We start from the raw sequence: 25101 nt of genomic DNA, 5'->3' as shown, positions 1-25101 counted from the left end.
GAGAGATGATCTTATTGAAAGATTCCCCATGCCTATCTCTAGGTAGCTTATATGATGATATGGGGTTGTTTTCATTCTAAAGGCCAAGGGAACTGGATCAGGATTCATAGTATCCTGATCCATGAAATAACTGGCCTTTAAAAATAAAAACCTGCCGGATTCTATGTACACTATGTGTACCCTAATGTAGTGGAAAAAGAAGAGTGAAAGTAGCCCATGGCCATGGCCAATCTAATCTACTGTCCCATTTCAACCAATAGTTCCAGGAAGTATGAAACTAGGAAATAAACCAGGAACTAATAGTCCACTCTGTGTACTGCTGCCATATTTCAACTGCATCTCAAGAGCTGTCAAGATTAGGTCAATTAGTCGGTTAGGCGTTAAAAAAACATTTCTACACGTGAGGAAGAATCAACATAGTCCTTGTTTTTACTGTTGCACTGCTCTGATGTTTCAGTGGATGTCAGGAACGGGTGCAATTGAGACATGCTGAAGTGGAAAGAAGCTCCCACTCCACAGGTATCTCTATTTTAATGTGCATGAATGCCTACTTCTGATTTGAACTGCATTGAAAATAGCAAATACAGTTGTATTTCTTCTGTTTACTTGCTTTGTTTCCTCAATTGCAGATATCCTTTTCTCTTTGTACAATCTCTTTTGATCTTGCTTTTTTTAGACTTGTCAGGAAGTCAAACTACATTTGACTTTGTTTTAACGTCAATACGTTTAACAAGAAACGTCAATCCATTGTCCTATGATAGACACAAGTGGCACACATCCATCCATCCATCCATCTTCAACCGCTTATCCGGTATCGGGTCGCGGGGGCAGCAGCTCCAGCAGGGGACCCCAAACTTCCCTTTCCCGAGCCACATCAACCAGCTCCGACTGGGGGATCCCGAGGCGTTCCCAGGCCAGGTTGGAGATATAATCTCGCCACCTAGTCCTGGGTCTTCCCCGAGGCCTTTCTTAAGTTGTACTGCAGTAGCACTGCATGTCCAGCACTGCAAACTCCACTCTGATTTTTTCTGGATCTCTTTGGGGGCCAAGAACTACTGTAAGCCCGAGGTATTCAAATCTTTTTCAGTTTTTTAATCTTAATTTACCTTAACTAAACAGCTTTGGAGTCATTGGATAGGTTACATGACTTTTTGGGGGTTGAATGGTGGTCGTGGGCCAGACTCAGCGTCAGGAAGTATGGCGTGATATCAGGTCTTGCGATGTAATGGATTGCTTCACGGTACTGCACACTTACGCCCATTCAGGAACCGGGTAACAAGGTTGTGATGGAGTTTTTTACACTTCGTTACGGCTGGGCCTTCAAAAAAGAAGAAGAAAGCTGGAAAGGCATTGTCAGAAGAAGAGAGAGAGAGAGGGAACGCCAGAGTGAGCGAGCGAGGAGTCAGACGCAAGTAAACATAGGAGCTGCTAAATATCTATTCCAAAGCTGTGGGGGGGTTCTATAGAGAAACCTGCGATCAAAAACAGGGAAGAAATAGCCAAAACTGCACAGCACCCCTTAAAACCCTGGTTCTTCTGGTTAAAAAACAGGCACGGTTCCGTAGTTTCTAAGGGGCTTCCTGGGTCCCTGGAGAGGTTCCTGTAGTGGGTTAACAGGAAGCCCTAACAATATGTCCTGTTAATTTGTTTCATTATAATCAGAAATTGCTCTTAGTGCACCAACTATTATTATTTTTCCTCCTGATGCTTACTGGACTCCATAGTAGCCAGTAATGAAAATAATGAAGTAAATACTCTTTCTATCAAATAATGCCAGACCAACAGTATATTAATCTACATTTTCAAGGCAATGTTAGCCAAACAGCGACTCTCCTGCCATGAGGAAATTAGCATTTAAATTGGACAACATCCTTTCATGTGCACAGGGACGTCTGAGCAGCAGAGAGTACTCGGAGAGGAAGAAATTCCAACGTTTTGGTCATAAATGTAACAGTAGGTGTGGCCAGTGTTGCTGCAGCCAATAGAGCAATGTCTGGACAGCATGACACCAAACTGTCTGGGCCACTTCTCACCCCACCACGGGCCCTGATCCCAGCAGCAGGTGAGGCCTCTATCGGGGGTAAACACTGTTGACAGTGAGTCAAAGTGACAGACCGATCACTCTTAACATCGGCGGCCTTCCCGAACCACAGAGCGTCAGTAGTCTGCACCAACACCTCGAGTTTCACTCTGGTGTCATCACCCGGCTTTCCCTTCCTCGCCTCACCTAAATTCACCCCCCACCCTCTATTGCTCCATCTCCCCCCCCCCCATCCTCTCTTTCAAAGAAGAACAGCAATTTACAACGACGAAGTTCAAATGTTCGCGAACGTTCAAACACTTAGACCTCCCGGGGCTACGTTCTATTGATCGCTCACGATCAATGCCTTTTATTTCTTTTGTGTTTAAAAAGCAGTATTAGATATAGGCATTCAGTGGGAGACCAAATAAACGTTCCAACAAAGAGATCTTGGACTAATCACTGGACCGACCGCAGCGGCCTGTTGTCATGAATACTTCATTTGAAATAGTTTTGTATTCATAAAATCACCCCCGATGACCCCAGCTGACTTCACACTGCAGTAATGGGAGCCTCTGGGCGTCAGGTTTACTTTCTGCTTTGGCATTTGTATGTTTGTGTGTGTGTGTGTGTGTGTGTGTGTGTGCGTGTGCGTGTGTGTCTGTGTGTGTGTGTGTGTGTTTGTGTGCAGCGTACTGCAGGCTTTTGTAAACAAGGGCATTGAAAAAAATATTCATCTTAACAAGGCTTGGCGTAAAATCATTGTCATCCTTAAAATAACAACATTTTTTTTGCTTCTACTACAGTGGTGTACTTTATTTTGCCTTGTTTGATGTTAACCTATGGAATAGAATTCCCACTTTATACAATTATATAATGTTAATTGTACACATGGTGTGGTTTACTAATGCAAAGCACAAAATGGTAAAAGGCCTGCATTGATATTCCGCCACTGATAATGCACATAGCAATTTTCCTCACATTCACTCATTCACACACACATTCATACACCAATAGTGGCGGAGCTGCTGTGCAACGCCTGCGTTCAGCAAGCAAAGTGGGATTCAGCGTCTTGCTCAAGGGTACTTTGGCATGCAGACAGGAGGACCCGCCCCGTGAAAAAGACAAAGGGTACAATATTCGTCACCTGCACCTGTCCTGGTTAATAAATGGCAACGAAATCTGTTCAAAAGAGAGTCGGTGCATTGGAGATGAGGAATCCTACATTATTTCACACATTAAATCAACAGCATAAGCCCGGTAGTATCACACTTTGACAGGTTTCACTTCTTTCAAGTTTTGCGACGGCTGATTCAGACAAACAACAGGCTTCCATACAACCTTCAACAACAATCGCTCATCTCATCTGCAGTTCTGACCTAATTTCTCTCTTCAAGCTCAAAAGGCTAAGAAAAATGTATTTTTAGAGCTGAATATGATGCTCGAAATGATATATTTGTTGCAGTGTGCACTGTGTACTTTTGCATGAACAATCTTGTCCCTTGCCTATCTATCGAGAAATATAATACACCCCGAATGATGATTTCTTTTTAAATGTCCTAATTAGAAAATGTTTGCAAAGTTGAAAATGTTCACTGACAACATATTTAATGTTTTCCCATCATCAAAGGAAACAATTTATGGTTTTAACGGTTATGTTTAAGCACTTGGTTAAAAGGGTTTAATCAAATAACACTGGCTAATGTGAGTGTGTTTAATGTGAAGGAGGTCACTTAACTGTAGTAATGAACCGACATAATCATAACCAAAATTTCCCTCAGCTCTGCATAGTGTTTCAACATCTTTCTGCTAACTGTTTAAGTTTTATGGCCCGCAACCATAAAAATATCACCGCTCTCATGAGCATCTTTTCCAAAGAGAGCAGGCAGCTGTTTTCAAAATACAGCTTGAAAAGTCCACTGTACACTATCTGCCAAGCAACAATGGGAGAAGTTATCAACTAACCAACCAACTAACTAAAGTTATCAGCTAAAAAGCATATTGTCCTCAGAAGGACAAAAATAAAGAGAGAATGTTGGACTTACGTTACTCAGGTGCCAAGAAACTCCAAAGGACAGCCAATGGAGCACTGCATCTATAGAAAGAAAAGCAAATAATACATAAGAAACCATAAACGGAAAGGTGAATATGTCAGTTCACAGTATGTTTCTGCTACCACAAAGTCCCAAAAGAAAGGGTTTAAGATTAGAAATAGATAGAGGTGTTGTTAAAACACAGAAAAAAAATCAAAAATACAGGATATGTTTAGTTTTCTAATATTTAACCGGAACTACTTTTTGTCCCCTAATTTATATAACCTTAATCTAAACACCGTTGTTGCCTTAACCTTACCACAAATGTAATCTCGATTTAAAGAGATATATGCACATGAATGCAATGGAACGAGATTTTGGAATCGGAAGTTTTTGATTGTTGTCCGAGTAGTATTTGCCAATCACGTTTGAGCGGACTTTGGTTTGCGTGTGCAGAAGAGGCGGAACACATTGGCCGAAATGCAATCTCGAAACTCTATCCATGCAATCATCTAGTGATGATTTACCTTTTATTTACTTGCATTTATATGCCATTATCTGTTTAAAGAGATTAACTAAAATGCTGTTGAGAACTAAGACATTTACAAAAAGTATTGACTTGTGTTGTAAAAAAAATGACCCAGAAGACAAAGTCTTGTCTTTGATATCCACCCAGAGGCTAAATGATCATCAGGTTGATGGCCGAACGGTTCCAAGGGTACACCAGGTGGGACCGCAATGCGAACCCCGCCCTCCAGTTTGATTTGTGTGTCGGAATAAAACATTGCACTTCCTGGACTGGAACAAAAGTCGCTAGTGGCATTAAACTAGTGGCATTTACGTTAACCTTGTGTATTTGGCAAAATAAAGTAGTGGCAAAAACATAAGAAGAGACACTTAGAATGAGTCATTTCAGTGTCTGAACTATGGTGTGGTGGTTTGCAACCAACTGCTAATCTTACATCTTACACACATGGAAACGCTTTTTGTAGCAAAGGCACATTGTTTTGGTCGATTGTCCAAACCAATCCTGCCTGAAGACGCACTTTTCTGAAACCTGGTCTCAGGGTGATCTTCTTGATCTTGACCGCCAGTCTTCGACCTCTTACCCCGCAACGACGTCTCATAACAACAACAATGGCAGACTGCATCCTTGTGTTCCTGCTGGAGAAGATATTGTGCCTATTGGGAATTTTAAAATCACAAAGAACCGTCTAGACCTGCTCTTTTATGAGAACCGCTGTGAGATAACTGTTGTTGTGATTTGGCGCAAATGTATATTACATGCACATGTAAATAAAATTTAATTGATATTGAATTAGGGTTACTAGGACAAAATATACTGTCTGTTTGTATGCAGCGTGAAAGCTTTACGCATATGCTCTTCCTCTTCTTCGCCATTTTTTGATGAATTTCTGTAGCAGAAACAGCGCCACCTATAGGCCTGGAATGTGAAGTAGCGTGTTGAGTCATTTAAAAATGTATCAGTTTGGACGTGCATATCTTCATATCATCTTGAAACGATGCCAGGGAAGACGGGGAAAAAGATTTTGGTACGTATGGACGTGGCGTTACATACTCATACCCTGCAGCCACATGTGGTCAGCTGCAGTGTCCAAACCAGAGGGACAGACCTGGTATGAAAATTTTTAAGGTTTTTTAGATATGCACACGTAATGACACCACGAACCTAAGGGGCTATTTCTCTGCAACCAAGCTCCCACATTTAGCTTTTGATTAACGCCGGAGAGTGATAGAAAGATAAATTGTCCATGGCATATGTCTCCGTAGCCTCCCCGCCTACTGTCTTTCCATCCCACCCCTTTCTCCAGCAGCAGTAGGGAAACTGGGGATGTGAGCACACACCTCTTTGCCAAGCCTCACAGCTCCCCTGGCACCACGCTGCAACATAACACCTTCCAAGCCCTCCGCTTCCCTCCCTCACACTGTTCCCCTTTTCCACTCTCAGCACGGCAGAACAGCATGTTTGATTTTACAGGAGCTAACTCTGCTAGGGTTTGACCTTTATGGGTTCTCAAGGCCGATACTGATATTTTTTGACGTAAACTGCTGATAGCTAAAAGGTATTTTCAGTGGCTCCTTCATCATTCATCACAGAGTTGAAAAACCTGTGAAAGCGCATCAGATCATGAAGAAAGAAAATGCTTCATTAAAACTAATGAAATGCATGGAGTTGATTGAGCAGGTCCATCATTTTTATTCAAATTGAGCTAACGACAGGGTAGGCTAAAACTCGGGGACTCAAACTTTAATAACATCCGGAGATATAATATAGATCACATCTTTGTTCAACAGGTTAATTGAGATAGGAAGGCCAATAAAAAACAAAGTCCTGGATTAGCATAACAATTGAAATAGTCAAGGTGAGGAATCTCAACAAGCTAATGTTAGCAACTTCAGTGCTACATTAGCATGCGGAAATAGTGAGACCCCCTTGATCCTAAATGACATGGATTAATTAAAGTTTGGCAATAAAGAGAGAATCATTTCTATCTGTTATAGCATTGTAATCATCAACATAATAGATCTTGAAGAAAAAATGACATTGCTTAACAAAATAGCGTTTAGCCAGGTGATTAAAACCACCCAAATACCAAATGGCGCTAGCATGTGGCAGAGCTAGCTAGCAAATCTATTGGGTCAAAGTTTAACCAGGAAGTCTGTCTATAAGCTGTAAGAGAAAAGTAAACTTTGGTTTATATTTTCACCATTTGTTCATTTTCTCTTCCAAATAAGTTCTTTGTTTAAAACCTGGCTAATTGACTGCTTTTGCTTTAGAGATGTTGCCACATTTTTCAAATATTGGCAGTTATCTTGGTGAGTAATAATGGTAGTCATACTGATGGTTCAAATTAAGAACAGCATGTTCTTATATGTAATTTCTAGGATAGGATAGTTTTTTTGGTCAATACATGAAATTGAAATACATTCTCCAGGTTTGGTCTAACAGTATTCTCTAATATCAGAACCATGACTGACCAGTATCGGCCCAGGATATTGGTCGAAAGTCCTACAAGCCAGCAACTCTGACAGGATGTGCTCTCACTCATATTTTACTTGTGCTCTTTCTCTCTCGCCCTTGCACCTCACCAGCTGCCTCCAACACGGCAATGACAGTTTTATCAGTTTAACCACGTTTGCCATCTCCAGGACTGGGCTGCTCTCCAGTCCTGTCTGCTGTGTGCTCAGCTCTGCTCAGCGAAAACCAGACACTAACAAGAGCTCCTTGTATATCCATTATGGCGATCCGCCGTAGCTCCTACCGCTGGCGTCCGTGTGCTGCTGTACTATACATGTGTTGAAACCTGTCCAGGTTTAACATATGGAAGTTGCCTGCCAACACCTATTTCACTGACACTTGGTCTCTTCCAAATACAACCTGATTTTGATGTGTTCTGGGCCATGGTAGCAAGGGAGAGATTTAAATTAAAAAAATCAGAATGTAAATCATAAAAATAAGAAGCACATTTCCCAACTGTGCTTGATTGATTTCCAAGATATTTCCACAGATTATAAGAGGTTTGACTACATTGCGTCATTGTATGAGAAAATGAACAAACCCACTGTAAAGAGTAGGAGGTTGAATACCAACTATAGTTCAGGTCAACGAAGTCTAAACTCTAATACTATCTTATTAAGTCTTGAAGTCATCACTAGATCTGAAACAGCATTCACACCGCAACTCTAAATCTAATCTCCCTCCCAACTAAAGATAGACTGCAGCTCTTTTTATAGCGGTTCGAGCTGCAGAGTTGCATATTCTATTTCAGACGGCCCGGGCTCACATCATTGTTTGTTTTAGCAGGCTAACCTTCCCTGTGTTTTTATAGGTGTCAAGGCCAGGAGAAAGACCACAGAAGCTCCATAAATAAGCTACCCGGTCCTCCAGCGAGCCTCCCGACCAACAAAAGCCCAGTCATTTCACAGGCCATTACCTGAGCTGCCTTGCAGGGAGGCTGGACTCCGAGGCAAGGGAGGGTCGCACGGCTTTGAGGGCCGGTCGACCCAGTGGGAGGAAGGATGATGTTTGGATTAATAATAAATATAGTGATTTGTTTTCTGTGACCAGAGCCTGTGAAAATGCAATGGGAGTAAACGGAAAATAACCGACGGCGAGGCATTTTCACTGTCATCCCACGTGTTTTTCATCCCCTTACTTTTGTTTTCATCCACCCAAGCTGTTACTTGCTCCTCTCTCCTTCTCTCTCTCTCCGTCTTTCTCTGAACTTTTGGCCTCGGAGTATCTCGTCGGAACCTCACCCAGATGCCCCCCTAGCTCTTAAAAACAGACGAACCCAAAAACCCTACACTCTCGCGCAAACACGCAAAATCCACCCGCGATGTCAGACGTCAACAGTGTGTGTACAATGTGTGTGTCGCTGCTTATCTCTGCCTCCACAGACGCTGTGTAGAAAGCCAGTCAGCAGAGGCCACAGCCAGCGCGCTCCACGGCCCCTCTGGCAACCAGACCTCGCTGCGCTGAGGAAACTGCACCCTGCAACACAAACAACCCATCAGCCACAGCAGCGCTTCAGTGCCGACTGCTAATCTCGGTACCTCCCTGTAAGGTACAGCACTGCAACACCCACGCAGTTTTAGGAAATGGATGCCATCCCCCACCCCCCCGGCTTTAATATTGCTTTTTTTTCCCAGAGTGATGAAATATTCAAAAGCATTGTTTCGCAGGGCCATTCAACAGTGGCATTTGTCCTTAATATCGCTGTGCTCATTCTCTGGGTGGCGACAGTGATGATTCCATAAAACATGTGAATGGAAAGAGTTGTCATGTGGATGTGGCTGAACACTGAAGGCTCATGATCTTAAATCAGAGGGGAGCGCCGCTGACTGGCACAGTGGGGGTTCCAGCGTAGCGACTACAACTGCTAATTTGTCTCAGAATGGCCCTTTACGATTTCAAGGGCACTATAACTGTTACATGAAGAGATGTTTTATATTTTCCAATGGTATCCTTGCAGCATGCAGTGTGTGTGGTAAGGACAGATAGCAGTATGAAAGACACATCTTTTGCCAGTTTTCTTTAATATTGTCAGCAATACCTGCAATTCCAATAAACTAGCCTTCTATGGCTGCACCGTTAATGTCATTGCAAGTGTAACAGAGTTATGTATGGCAAATAAGACTCACAGGTGTCTTTGTAAAGGGCCATTCTTCATTAGCCTGTTATGTAAGAACCTCAATCTTTGCTGTGCACAAAAATAAAGTAGACTAACTTTCTGTGGACAAAGTTGTGAAATGACTAAAAAGAATGGAATGGAAAGCAGGGCGGACACTGACTAAAACAAGATACTAACCCTTATCTATGTAGAAGCACGAGAGGGAAACCCTGATTGATTGATGGGGTCCTGAGCCAATGGCAGAGCAAAGACCTAATACTGATCACACTGGTAGTAAGATTTGTTCTTGTATTTTATTCCTATTTCGATTCTGCTGCTGTAACACTGTAATTTCCCATTTTATTGGGATCAACAAATATCTATCTATCTATTTATCTGTCTATCTATCTATCTAGTAAGAAGCCTATCTACTTACGGTTTAATGTATTACTAAGTGACTTTTTTAATCAATGTTTTGCTGTGAATTTTGAAATTCAACACTGACATAACAGTTTCCAACCCAGGTAAACAAGCTCAGACTTTATACCAGGAGTTAGAATCCATCTGTGTTCAGTGGACATACGGGTCTGGGACAGTTTGGTGGAGGGGCTGGAGGGATGGGGAAGTTCTTAGAGCCTCCCAGTAATTTCAGAGTTTTCTCACGTTCTTTCTTTTTAGCTTACAGCAATTACTCAGATTTCTATCCTAACCCAAAGTCAATATTCTCAATACAAAATAATAGCTTGGCTGAAGACAGACTGGAGCAGGCCAGGGAATCTATAATACTGTTCCGTAAATGTGTCACTTTGAGGTAACTCCTGGTACTGCCCATGAATGGGTTCACCTATTACAAAAGGCACTATCCTATGGTTAGAAATCCCAGCTACTGCAGTAGAATATGGTAAAAAAAGTCCAGGGTGCTCAGGAAGTTCAGTCAGGTGTTTGAAGGTGCTCTTTTGGGGTTGGGAATTCAATTAAGTATAGAAATCCAAGGCACTCTTCTTTTAAAAGGCCTTTATTTTACTGGCTATTTCATAATAGAACATTTTAAAGACAGAGAGAAGCAACCTAACCAGAACCAAATTGGTAGTTCAGATTACTTGATATTATTTTCCACTAAAATATTTGCTATGACAAACTGAGCTGCAAAAAAAACTGTAACTAATCAATGTGGGAAGAGATCCCACGCAAAGAAATGTTCATTCATTCAGATAAAAACAATGAAATGCGAGTCTTTATTAACACAGCGACCCAGAGGTATTTTTCCATGTGAACTCATTTGACTTGACAATCTTCTCATGGCTTTAATTTCTTTGTGAACATACAGAAGCTACAGAATATAAGATGAGGCTATATGGAGAAGATGGGGAGGTGATAGTTACTAACACATACACACACATATATGGCTTCAGAAAATGCCAATCCGCACCACACTTTTCTTCATAGAGCGAAACAACAATCATTAGAAGATGTAATTGATTAGCCACGGATGGAGTGAAGGGAGACAGAGAGGAGAGGGAAGAGCGGATAAACCAAGATCGAAATGATGGAGATTGGCAGATGGGTAAAATGGATTGGATAGACCGCTCTACGGATGAGAAGACAGGACCGAGAGCTGATGCCTACCGCCGCGGAGAGGCATAATGGAAACTGATTACAGAAAAAATCAACAAGGTTTCTCTCATTCCAGGAGCACTGCTCGAAAAAAGTCGTGGTAATATGATTGGCGAGGTCCCAGGTCCTGTTTCAACTGATTGTCACTGAATTTAGATCCACAGCGTCAACAAGTCCTAAATCTAGAAAGAAAAAACGCAACAGCAAGGTGACAGAGGATTTATGGTGTGAGCCCAAGATATTATTTTTTAGGAGTATTTAGTGCTTCCCTTCTTCTCGGTAACTCCTCTTCTGTTTACGCCGTGCCTCCCTGGCTAATGTTCCTCCGAGGGAGCAGGGGAGCTGCGGGAGACAAACAGGATGTCTGTGGGAGGACGAATGAGTGGGGTTAAATCTGACGAGGAAGTTTGTGTATGTGCCTGTGTCTCCGTGTGTGTGTGTGTGTGTGTGTGTGTGTGTGTGTATTAATCCCAGGAAGGACTTCCTCTGAATCTCGGCGGCTTGGGAGTTCTGTGGGAGTTACAGACGTTGACACTGGGGGGGGGAGAAAAAGCAATGGGAGAGAGAAAGAAAAAAAAGAAATAGAGCCGGAGAGTGAGCGGGATCAAGGGCAGTAGCACTATTGAATCCCACTTCTGAAAGAACACACACACACACCCACACACACACACACACACACACACACACACACACACAGAGCAAAACCACCCACAGAGAGAGGTTGCGATAACAGCGGCGGTGCTGGCGTCATTTTCAGCTGATGATGATGAACACAGGCCCACCTCAATGACACACAGCCTGAACCCACTCAAACGCTTTGCCTCAATCAAAGCTACTCCAAACCTCCGACTGAACAAACACACCATCTGAGCTGGACTTTGTGCAATTAACCCTGACTGTTTGTTTTAATCTTCTGGGTGTGCCAGGTGGGTGGGGGTCGTGGCACAGCTGGATACTTCAAGTTCGAAATATGACACACAGTGTCGATTTTCGAAATGTCCCAGATGATGTACACCTGGCCAGTTGTGCAAATGTTAAAGGTCATTTTGCCACACCAACACCAGAGTAGTGACGGCGTAGCGGACGTGACACGTGCCTTTGGTGCGGGAAATCCAGGTTTGATCCCCACTGTGATACATCAACCAGAGTGTCCCTGAGCAAGGCACTTAACTCCTAGTTGTACCAGGGGCGCGCAACCTCTAACATATATAGCTATTGTAGTTCGCTTTGGATAAAAGTGTCAAAACATGTAATAAAAAGCAGTGTAGCTTTAGGGTTATTGGATGGGCTTCTGTGACATTTTGTTCAGGTAGCCATGGTACCCTGATGGGTGAATCCTAATAACTTTGAGCCTTGATTCTCTCTCCAATTGGGCCCAACTTAACCTGCCGTGTTCTGGCTGAGCTGTAATTTTTCACAATTCCCCTGGGCTTGGGTCCGTGCAAAGTTTTCGGGCTGTGCTGAACATGTGAAAGGGCCCATGTTGGAGATCGGGAGAGGGCTATAACCAGTGATACACATCATGGGTGTCTGTCTTGGAAAGGATTTCACACAGATAAGAAGAACGGAGAAGGTGAGTTCATCCTCCACTATTTCCTTGAACGTGCACCAAATCTATGAATAATTTACCCAGATGTGTCATGTTGAACGTATCACTCCTCCACCAGGAAGTCTTCAGAGGTTACGTAACTGGCAGAACCCGCAGCTTGTCCTCTAATTAGAAAGGGGGGGAAAAGTTGGGCCTGTTAAACGCTGTGTAACATATATTCCAAACTCCCTCGTGGATTACGCCTCTCAATTTCCTTATGGCCATGTGTCAGGCAGAGCTCTGGATACCACACACATACCCACTCCATCATATGTGTGCTTACTCATCATCACACCACCACATCAGAGAGAACTCATGCACAATACACTTGTCTGCCAGCCAAATGTGGGGAAACCACAGCAAGGAGACCAAAGAGACCAAAGAGGCCGACCTCCCCCTGCAACCCCAAACTGCTCTTCCCCTCTTTTCCAACTCAACCTCCCGAGTCTCTAACTAGCACTTCCTCAAAAGTTCGGGCTCAGAAACGGCTGTAACCCTCTCTCTCGTCTCTCACGGCGCTCAAACGAAGTGTCTCCACTTTGAATGCATCTGTCACAGCGAAAATAGTGATAAAGAAAAACACTAATTTAACACTTATCCCTGGCACGCAGGGGGAGTAAAAGAGCGCCATTCGATGCAGGGAAGCGCTCCGATTGGGAGAGCTGCGTGGTCATGAGATGTCAAGCACTATGACAAGGTTAATCAACGTCGGCTCTCCCGAAACGTTTCAGGGCCTGCAGCGTGAACAACATTTTTACGAAAACAATTATCTGTTTTGAATAAAGGGTGTTCACCTATCGAGAGCGAGCTCACTCGAACAGGGTCAAATACAATTCGCTATCACGCCACTTTCAAACAACATATCCAATTGTTTTCACTTCCATTTATGTCAGTAATGTGTACCTAGTAAATTGCACTACTGCCTTTGACTGCTGACAACAGCTAATTGTAAATGTCAGAGTTATTCATGCGTGTCTCACCATGGTGCATGATTAAAAATCACCTAGTTCCTTTCAAATGTGTGATTGAGAGGATCTCGTATAAAAACTGTAAATGCATATATATACATATATACATGTACACAGTATATGTCTGAGTGGGAGAAAGAATACCTCATTAATTTCATGAAATGTATAAGGAGACTGCAGCATGAAGACAAGTGAGACAATTAAGACAAAGTTGTTCTCTCGTGAATCTGAATGGAACGTGTTAGCTTTCCCCGTGGCAAAAAGACTCAAAGAGAGGAAACCCAGAAGGATCCAGATTTGTATTTTTGTATTACCTGTTGTCTCTGGCCACCCAATCTTTTTGCCCTGACCAGGAGTGTGTGTGTGTATGTGTGTGTGTGTCTGCCCACATGTGACAAAGATTTGTTTTCTCTCATGACCATGATTGCAGGTTGTCAGCCATGCTTTTACTAGAGCTGATGGGCAATTTCACTCTTTAACATGGTTTAGAACTGACGGATAGATTGGCACACTTGGACACACTTGGACACACTTGGACACACACACGCACAATACCATATACATTTGCACACAGACTTGAGCACTCAAGGGTACACACGGCACACATACACATTGATAGACACACAAATCAAGTGCCATGTGTATTAGAGTGAACTAATCAACAAGGCCTACATGTTCTGTCACAACTCACACAAGAATATTATGGACAATTTGTGTCAATAACATTGCATAAAATTATTCCTGCATACATTCCTGCATGCATGCTGTTTAATGAGCCAAGCTAATTAAATATGGAAATGAATGAGATAGAGAGGAAATAGGGAAATGCACAGTCCTGATGCATTTGAAGGAGTTGCTAAAAGCCTTTTATTACATTAGGGACTGGGAGAAAATGTGCCTTCCTCTAAGGAGACTATTAACAAACATAGTGATTAGCTTGAGCCAACACAACACAACTACCGCATTGTGTGTTATTTTGGATACAGTGCATTCCAAAAATTAAATATTAAAAAGCAAAGTGCTGTTGCGCTCTTATGTTGCTCATTCACACATTCTTTCATTAGAGATGATTAGACATCTACATGAATGACCTTATCTGCATAGTTTCCTTGTTTGTAAAAATGATGTTTCAAAGCCGAGCACGTATGTTGCAGAGTAGAGTCGTTGCCAGTTGTGAAGTGAATCAAAAGCTTATGCAGTGTGAACAGCGACTGCTCTTGATCATACGCCATAACCTTCTGCGAGCATCGCATGAGATGATGAAGCACACTCTCCAATCAAAGAGGCCTTTCAGTGAGAAACACATCATGCTGTAAACAGTGTGTACCCCACTAAGGGAGAGTTTTTGTGTGTGTGTGTGTGTGTGTGTGTGTGTGTGTGTGTGTGTGTTTGTGTGTGTGTGTGTGCGTGTGTGTGTGTGTGAGTTTGTATGGGGAGAGCCCTCCAGGCACACAGGGTCAGACACAGTTTACAGACGGGCCGTCTCCATCCCAAAAAAACACACGCCATGGGACAAAAGCCAGCCCGAGTGTGTTTAGGCTCAGTCAAAGCAAAGAAAAGGGGGGGGGGGGTAACAAGAGGGCGGGGGGAGCCAAAGGTAATCTCAAATCGCCTCACCCCTGGGGAAGCACCCGATAGGCTGCCCCGAGGACACCCACGAGCACGGGTCAAAGCAAACAAAGCAGAGCGTCTACATCTCCGAAGACCTTCACCTCCGATAAATTCCTGTCCTGAACTGCGAAAAACAAAGTATCATCTGTTCAACCTCCGACCTCTCTTCCACCCCGATGTCACCGGTGATGTCACTCTTTCCCCCTTTATGTTCGCTCCTCTCATTTAATCTCTCCTCCCGTCGTCTCGCCCTGGAAAGAGAAGTGATGGAGGAAAGAAGTGAGGAGGAGGAGGTGGTTGGAGGGGTTTTAGCAAGTCGACGCAGGCCTCTCCCACAGGGCTTACCTCATCCTTCTTTCCGTTCCCATCCCTCCCACCTCTTTCTCTCTGTCTTTCGTTAGTTATACTGCACTTCTTTTCCATTGCTAACCCCTGCTATTTTTTATTTCTCCCTACAGCAGAACTTGCTTCACAGCTGATATCGTGGTGCATAAACGCTCCTAATCCCTGACCTTCACAATCAGGGCCATGATCATCTTTGAAGCCATAGTGTGTAGTTCTAGTGGAAAAAAAATAAAAAAACTATCGGCACAACCTCCTGTTACAAGCCTGCGGTGGTCGCACACAACCCCCACCCCTACTCCACGCAGTTGCTAGTAGCCAAGGAGGACATTACAAAACCATGATGGACTCTTCAGAAGAGGTCATTATATTCACTCAAATTTCTGCGCGGGAAAGTCTACTACTATACCATAAATATATGCAGTATCTGTTATAACTTCTTTTACCTGCGTATATGAGCTAGCTAACTGTTTTCTAACTGACAGTAAGAAAACCGTCAGCAAACGTGTTAGCATGCTAACTGCTATAAGTGACCAGAAGAGGTCATTATATTCACTCAAATTTCTGCGCGGGAAAGTCTACTACTATACCATAAATATATACAGTATCTATAATAACTTATTTTACCTGCGTATATGAGCTAGCTAACTGTTTTCTAACTGACAGTTAGAAAGCAGTCAGCAAACGTGTTAGCATGCTAACTGCTGTAAGTTCAGCTAATGGAAGTGTAAGCTGCATTGGATAAAAGTGTCAGCTACATGAAATGTATTGTAACGTAAGTGACATGCTAGCAGCAGCAACCAACAGTAGTCTAAAAGAGATTCATTTTGTAGTGCCGCTTGCAAAGAAAATTTTAAAAAATGCTAAGAAAATTAAGAAAAATTCAACAACACACTCAAAAACCACAGTCATTATTGTTTGCTTTGTCCTTGCTGGCTCTTATTCTTATGTAAATTGCAAAACTTCTGCACATTAACATGTGGTTCGTGTGGGTTTATCTTGCAGTACATTCCTGGGTAAAACCTAACAACAGTGATGGTAATAAGAGATCAGTTGGGCTGCAGTTGCACCTATCTGTGGAGCTTCATTATCTTCAAAGAAAATGTCGACTGCAAAAATTTTTAAAAGCATCATTAGTCTATTATTTTCTGTGGCGGAAATAAAAACAATCATTACGGTGTTTCTCTATCTCTCTCTCTCTCTTTCGCCATGCCTGCAAGACTGATTTTCTTCTCAGCTGTTTACTGTAAAAGGTGTGTTGAACATCTCTCTTTTTGCTCACAAACATGCTCACTAACTGATTAAAACCACCACAAACTACTCACATTTGCATAGATAGCAAAAACAAGTGATATGAAAGGGAAAGTTATTGCTTCCATAGCTTTTACCCTGACAAAACACAGAACGCTATATATGCTAATTAGCCATTTAATATGAATGTCTAATTAATGGTATGCAAATGAGACACTGCCATTATTGGACCTGTTTGATATGGGGATGGGCGCGCTGTTGAAAATCCTTGGGAAAACAGACATCCGATGCTGCCGCACGACACACGCAGGAAATCAATTTGGTTAATTGTCAAATATGCAAACATGCAAATTGAAGTCATGCATTGCCATGGCCGAGGCGTCTAACCGTTGTCCCTGGTGCAAGAATCCGAGAGCACACACACATATCCGCGGGCACAAACACACAAGCACACACTCCTCTTATCTCATCAGCCCTTTAATGTCGTTGGCATTCAGCGCTCTGTCCTCTGACACAATGCTTGCCACTAATTACCAATTCCCATGATAAGAGCATTGCCCATAGAATACATGATGGGAGATGAAGGGTATTCCTGCTAGGCCACAGCTATTGAACATTCTGACTACACACCACTTTGAAAATTGGCTTTCAATCAACATGGGGAGGATTGTTTAATTCTAGGAACCCATACTGTCTTCCCACAATGGCCTTCTAAAACCGCAACCATCAGGGTACTAGTAATAGCAGAGTACAAATACCTGACCGTCTCCGTTATAATGTGTGAAAAACATCCTCATTCACCCTGCACAAGGATGTCTGGCTGCTCTCTGAACTCACCTGGCACAAAAACCCCGTAAAGCATTCATCAACAAGCCCAAAACAGAGAAAGTCACCACAACATTGATATTCTCCTCCACTCACTGTGACTAAGATGAAGATAAAATGCGGGAAGAGGCGACATCCCACGAAAGATTTGTTTTCTTCTTTTTTTTTTCTCCTTTTTTTTTTGTTGCAGTGAAAGTTAATTGAATTTGTATGTAAATTAGGGCTGTGCATAGCTAACGAGCTCAGTGTGCGACCCATTAACACGTTGAATGATTGTTATGCCCGGGGCAAGAATCACCTATAGGAGCTCAAAACACAAAGACAAAGAGCCAATCTGAAAACATTGTGGATTCATTTACATGTCCATCTACATTTGATACATTTCCCTGTACATGTGTACTGATATTTGTCCCACAGTTCCGTCCTCTTGACCTGACTTAAAAGACAGCAAAGAGGAAAAATTGTCCAGAAAACAGTGATGTCATTCAGAAATCCGTAGACTAATTTGCTCCTTACTCATTGAGTGTTTTAGCTCAATGGTGACAAGTTCTCACCTTGTTGAAGATGAGGATTTGGTGTGATTCAGTCGCTCCTCCATCTCCATGACAATGTGCGAAGCACAGCGAAATCTCTCCGATATCATTACGATGGAAGCAACACTTCTTTAAATAGCTGCTCACTGCAAGTATGAAGAAAAGCAAACACATTTATGTGTGTTTTCACAGCCACGTATTACCACCACTGTCATAATACATAGCAATAAGTCTAGTAGTGGAAGTCTTATTTTGTTATCTATCATACCATCACTGCTGAGTGTGGAAAAACAGGATTAAATATGGCATATTTGACATTTAACAGGATCCATTAGATGGTATATTCAGATCCAGCCATGCAGTCCTTTCACTGAAGTTGTAATACCATGGTACAATCAGAACAAATGAGGTTATTTAAACACACATGGCGTAAAATAAAATGTTGGCTTACGTACCTGAATAAAAGAATAACCGGCTCCTTAGAGTGTTAGTACAACCAAACGCTGAACAAGACATTTTAGGCGACCAAAATAATCCAATTAATTTTAATGAAGAAAATGAGGACGCCATTTTTCATCAGGCTTTTACTTACTTCCACCATCTGCCATTGTGACAAACACAGCATGCTATGCGGTGATTCTGTTTCAAATCAAAGAACGAACACCTTCGGTGTAGCTGTTTGGTTTGTAAATGAATCTGTATGTATGTAGTGAAGAAATGAAGTTCTTATTATTTAAATGCAATCAAACATAAACGCTTCTCATTTTGTATGTCGAAATTACACTGACATCTGAAATTCAATGTAATCATAAAAGCCATTTCCTTGTGCTTCAAATGAACTTCACAGCAGTGCATTCATACTCACTGTACTCATATTAAAAAGGTTAACCGATAATGTGGAGGCAATATACAGAAACATTATCTCTCGCTCTGTATTCACTCTGCCCTCAGTGTGTGATGACTTGATTGGGATTTGACTCCTGCTATTGGACTGTTACGTCAGGCCACTGGAGCCGATGGATTGCAAAGTGAATACGAGCCTCTTTATAGTTTCTGTACAGTAGATAATAAAGCTTCCTCTCTGAATAAGTCTAGACATCTTTGCTCCCTTGGGGTCTTATTCATACTGTGGTGACATAGACACGGTGGCTAATCACCACCGGCTTTCATAATGCACACACTCAAAGCACATCAAAAGGAATGGAGTACATGGAAAGTTCAGATCAACCTGGATGTATCATTCATTCGTCGCTCTCACACTCTCCTCCCTCCCCGCCTCAGCTGTTATATAAATTTACTGTGCATCCACCGGCTCTGCCTACCTCCCTCCCGGCTCTCGCTTTTCCAGCTTAATGGCAGAGTGTGTATGTATTGACACAACTCCTCCAAGCCACAGCAGTGTGAGGGCAGCGCCGTCCAGCTGGGGGTCAGCTTAATGATAAGGTTAATGAGGGTGGCCGGGACTCAGGCATGCCTCCATGAGCTATTACAAGAAGGACAGGAGAGGGGAGGAAATTAGAGAAGAGCAGAGGAGAGAGCAGGGCAGGACAGGACAGGACAGGAGAGGGGAGGGAAGGGGAGGGGAGAAAAAGGAAAGGAAAGATAAATGGTAAGAGGGAAGGAAGGGGCATGACGTAAATAAGGAAACTGAAGTGGAGCAGGACAAGTAAGGTAAAGCATGGAGAGAAGACATTCAAAAGAAGAAAGAAAAATAATGAGTGGAAAGGACAGTAGAGAAAAGGAGGACAGAGGATGGGAGAAGAGGAAAGGAACAAATAGGAAAGGAGACAGGAGTAGAGGACGGAAAAGAGAGGGAAAGAGAGAAAATGGTAGAGAAGGTAGGATACACAGGGAATTAGTGGAAAGGAGAGAGGGAAGGAAAGCATGAGAGTAAGTAATTGGCCAAGGAAGAGCAGGAAAGCAAATGAACAGAAAAGAAAGGACAGGGAAAAAAAGAGAAGAAAGCAAAGAGGAAAAGGATAGGATGATCAAGCAAGGAAAGAAGTGGACACACACAGGCTTAATCATTCACTGTCAATAAATACCCCCAGTGCATGCATTCCCGCTCTCTGCTTGTGGCTCATTTTACTGGATGGACAATGGAGGGAAGTTAATGAGCACATGTGTCACTTAATCATCAGCCCAGTTGCTGGTAAAGAAGCGGTCATGGTTCCAGCAAAAAAACTGGCAGTCACACCCTCAAGCTGCGCGACAAGCACACACACACACACACACGCACGCACACACGTAGTGCGTCTCACTTTCTTTATGGGGACTCGTCATTGACATTATGCATTCACTAGCCCCTTTCCCTAACCTTAACCCTCACAACTAAATGCCTGACCTTAACCCTTAACCTCACCCTAATCATAACCTAAGTCTAACCCTAATCCTAAATCAAGTTTTAACCCTCAAACAGCCTTTTAAAGTTGCGGGATCCAGCATTTTGGCTCCACAAAGCTGTCCTGAGCCCTCAAGTATACTGGACTCCTTGGTTTTGGACCCCACAAATAGTTAAATGAGAACACACACACACAAAGTGTGTGGCACTATCTTTGTGGGGACTCGTCATTGACATAATGCCTTCCCTAGCCCCTTATCCTAACCTTAACCATCACAGCTGAATGCCTAACCTTAACCCTTACCCCCACCATAACCCTAGCCTAATTCTAACCTTAATCCTAAAACCAAGTCTTAACCCTCAAACAGCCTTTAAAGTTGTGGGGTCCAGTGGTTTGGCCCCACAAAGCCGCCGGAACCCCACAAGTATACTGGACTCTCTGTTTTTGGACCCCATGTATATACAGTAGTTAAAAAAGACCACCCCCACACACACATCCGTTCAGTGCACATGCTCCTCACCTTACAGAGCATATGCCCAGACAGGCCTCTAGGTGTAAATCCTCAACTGACAGACATATTGTAGGTGTCCGGGCAGAGATTAGCCCATTTCCTTCTTTAGTCTGGAAAAAAATCCTGAATCCGCTTTGGAATACTGCTGATGCTCATCTCTAATAGCCTAATCTGCACTAAACTCTCATTGTGTGTGTGTGTGTGTGTGTGAGAGAGAGAGATAGATTAACCCCAAGGTGTCAGTGAGGAGTTGTGGATGTTTGCTTCATCTTTCAGCACAAAGTATCCCAAAACAGCTTATGCTACAGACCGGACCAATGAAAAGCATTCAGGGATTTTCTGTTTCTCATTTATTCATATCCGTTTACATGTAGTTATTTAGCTGATGGTGCACAGCTGTAGAATGAACTCAGATTTCCAAAACAAGTTACAAGCATGCACAAAGTGCAAAGCGAAGGGTTTAGGACATGAGTGCCTTTGTTATATTCTAACAACAAGAAAAAGCAGACGGAGGCGGGGAAAAAACAAATGTAGAATGAAAAAAATAAAGATAGAAAGACTTATCTTGGATTTCATTGAAGCAGTGACAGATCTTGGTAATTTGGGGAATAACCGCTGCTTTTAGTACACATTAACAACACAGATATATACACACCCAACAGGAAAAAGTTAATTGAGTGTCCAATTCCTTCTAATAAATGGTTAACAAACTTACTGACCGTGGCTTTGCCCGTCCGACAGCCAAAAGGAGTCAAGCTTGTCCATGACCCCAAGCAACAAAGACCCTTCTAAGCAACACTACCTCTCAATACACAACATGTGTATGCATCAACATGTTTTGCGTTAATCCCTTGCGTATTTGACCTTCCTTGACATGGTAAATCAACAACTGAAAATTGCAATTTTGAAATATCTCCTACTGTCTTTTAAAAGCATGGTACACCACTGATAAGGTTAATATACTTTCCCAGGTGATTGTGTTGGGAAAACAGCCACACTGAGAAACGGAACTACTATGATAGCGTTCCTGACTAATTGAATTAGGTGGGGGTAAGACAGTAAATCACTTCTACAGTGTTTGTCTTTTCTCTTCATTTGCTTTTTCATCCGTCTGTCATGTGATATCTGAAACTTAGACTATGATGCATTTCAGCAAGACAATCCAGCCCTTTCCTCTTCATGTTAACTGACCCTATACAACTACAGGTCAAGTCAAGGTGGCATATCGGTTGCCAATTGGCCTAGAAGGGGATTTCATCACATATAGAGGATGACATGTTTGTCGTTGCCACATTCATGTATGTGACTCATATACATCTAGGAATTTTCTGCTTATTTGGGTGTAAACACTGAAAGGATGATATTGGGTTTTTGCCTTTGGTACATCATATCAGTGTTGTCATGTAGAGAGCTCATATTGATCAAATTGGAATGTAAAATAAATTATTACATGTCCATCATGGGAAATAAATGCACCGTCATAACTAACAAAAGCAATTGAGATAAAAAGAAAATGAAACTGAAAGTTGAATATTCACTTTTTTTGTGTTAAACTACTACAGAGTTGTGAGGTTTTGTGATTATATTTTTGCAATGTTGTCGGCAAGGAGCGCACATTTCCTGATGTGGTGATGGCAAATAAGCCAACTATAAAAACTCACATTGTACTATAACCCCTGATTTAAATCATGGTACACACACAGGAAAGAGTGCTTAAATGAGATAGCAAAAGATCAATGTATCAACGGCCATTGGTGTTAAAGGGACATAACAACATATTTTTAGTGTCCTTCAACATTAATTTACAATATTAACATTGTCAGTTGGCACCATGAAGTCATATTGGCTATGAAATTGTACTGAAATCAAATTTGGTCATTACAATTTTAACAAAAACAGCAAATATATATTGGTTTCTTGGCAAAAAAAATAAATTTCTGATTCAGTATGCACTTTAAAACTGGCCTTTTACTTTCCTCCAAGGTGTTTTGACCTTATGATCAGCTGTTGATTTAAATCCCACACCAGCTGGGGAAACCTTGTCAGGAAGGGGAAGCTAATATGAAACCCTGCTTCATCCTCTCACCACACACTTCTGTGTCCTTGAGCAAGGCATTTACCCCCCCACATTTGATGTGTGAGCTGCTGCCAGACAACAAATGCACCAGGAAGCTACTGGGTGTGAATCTGCCGAACATGGCATTGCTTAAAAAAAGAACATGCGCGCTCAACTATTCTTTGTTATATAAATTGACTTGAAAAAAACCCTTTGATCAGACCATTTGCCATGCTACCAAACGTGTGCACAAGCATGAGTGACCAGCCTTAATGCCCAGGCGCTCTGGATTACACACACCACTAGTCTGCTGGCTCCACAGCTCTAGTAAGGGCTCATTGAGAGGACATAATTGAGTGTGTGTACATAGACCCCGTATACAGTGACACTTCATATGAGCAAACACAAAGCCCGATCAAACATGTGAACACGGAGATATAGAATGCTGAATGGCTTTCTATCTGGGATCTTTTTGCTTGGTTAAGCTCTGTGTACCATGATGCTTTGTGCTTTGTACGTGTCAATGGGACTTGCAGATCAAATGTCCTCTCATTGTTGGCGAGGATATGAGGGGGACGTGAGGTCGATTGACCCTCATGCATCCCAGTGTATACTTGCATCTCCAACTGCAGGGAGGTGATACGTATGCATTCTTTTTTAACTATATTTACTTAGATTATGTAGATTTTTCTTCTGACATGTACTATAATGGTTTTTCAAACTAAGGCCTTCCTGCAGGACAACTAGCATCCTCTTCAAGTGTCCATAGCACCATAAAACTAAACTTTTTTCACTTTTTGTGCAAGGACTCTTGTGGATATTTTTCCAAAGAGGAAAAAACTGTTTTTAAAAACCAGGGCTGGCATTGCTAGGAGACGTGCTGTCAACTTGAGTACGTTGTAGCACTGTATGGTTATGTAGATTTAAGATGTCTTCTAACTACCTTTCAATCAGAGTGTAAGCTAGTTTATTACATCGGATGGCTGCTGCAAAGTAGATTTTGAAAATGTCTTTATTGTCATTGTGCATGTACAATTACATTGAAAGCAGTCCTTCAAGTGCAAAGTGTTGTGTTTGTCCTTTATATAAAAATGGGCGACATGTCAAACCCACAAAAGTGACACAAAAACGTCTTGATTGTCCCCTAGTATCAGATACAGTATAGGTCATAAACCCCTCCCCCTGCCCCTCCATGGGATATATATATATATATATATATAATATACACATGGCATTGGCCAAACTGATACATATCAAAGTACAAATCAAAGAAAGGTAGGTAGTTATTGTGTTTATTTTCTGGTGAGTTTGGTTTTAATTAGTTATATGATTCTATGAAAAGGGGGCGTGATATGATTGACAGCTGTGATTGACTCCCAATTGAGTTCGGCGGGTGCATGATGGGAACCAGATAACCCCGCTCCAACCATCCCCACTGCGCAGACTCTGGCTCTAAATAACATCACCAGCACAAGATGGAAGCACCCATATTCGGGATATTTTTGCATTTTCCTGTTTTTTTTTGAAAATTGATTGATTACAAGTCATCCTTTGTAACCGGTACAATGCCCCCATGCAGGTTCATGTGGCACAACAACATGAGAAATGTGGAAATAAGGTCAGGGTTAAATAAAAATAAAGGAGAAATTCAAACATCCTTCCTGATTTGAAAAGCCTGGGAGCAGCAGCAGTGTGTTCACCAGTCAGCGACAGGATATGACAATAAAACAGTTGTGTGAAACCGATCCTGCCTCATCGCAGTGGTGCTGAGCAGTATGAGCCAGATGAGTGAGCTGGATAAATATTTATGGCTCCATGAGTGGGCCTATCCTGCTCGCTGGCCACCGGCTGACGGGGGGTGGGGGGTGTGAGTTGGGGAATGTGGATGGAAATGTAAGTAAAACAATCAGTGTTCCCATTTTAAAAAAGAATACTGTATAAGGGTAAATAGCTAGATAATTGACATCCTTTGGGATTATTTCACCCCAGCGTAGATTTGAAAGTCAACTCCAGCTGTTAAACAGTGGAAGGGGAGGTAATTCAGTTTGACCCGGGCATCCAGAGCTTTTGGAGTGGCTTCCCAATCTTCAGAGGGACAAAGACAGAAACATAACAACGCAGCATAACAGCCTAAACATAGGGAGATAGATAGATGAGGAGAGAGAGAAGGAGGTGAGGAATGGTGTTGTTTTTGTCTATAAGGAGGATAACTGTAACCTCCTCTGGGAGCGGCGGAGCCAGAAAGCGTCTGTGAGCACCAGTCATGTGTCTC

At 42.4% G+C, this 25101-nt stretch overlaps 1 long non-coding RNA gene across 1 annotated transcript in view; it reads right to left on the bottom strand.

Annotated features, from left to right (window-relative positions):
- Positions 1 to 25101, bottom strand: part of LOC117957038 — a 99035-nt gene that overhangs the window by 51942 nt on the left and 21992 nt on the right. The window contains exons 2-3 of the long non-coding RNA XR_004659428.1: positions 17942 to 18066; positions 4066 to 4115 (exon numbers count right to left, since the gene is read on the bottom strand). This is a non-coding gene — a long non-coding RNA (uncharacterized LOC117957038). The remainder of the gene's footprint in view (positions 1 to 4065; positions 4116 to 17941; positions 18067 to 25101) is intronic.

Source organism: Etheostoma cragini, chromosome 14, assembly GCF_013103735.1.
Source record: "Etheostoma cragini isolate CJK2018 chromosome 14, CSU_Ecrag_1.0, whole genome shotgun sequence".
Classification (NCBI taxonomy): Eukaryota; Metazoa; Chordata; class Actinopteri; order Perciformes; family Percidae; genus Etheostoma; species Etheostoma cragini.
Note: the sequence above shows the minus strand (reverse complement) of the source record. Positions and strands in the feature narration are given on the sequence as shown.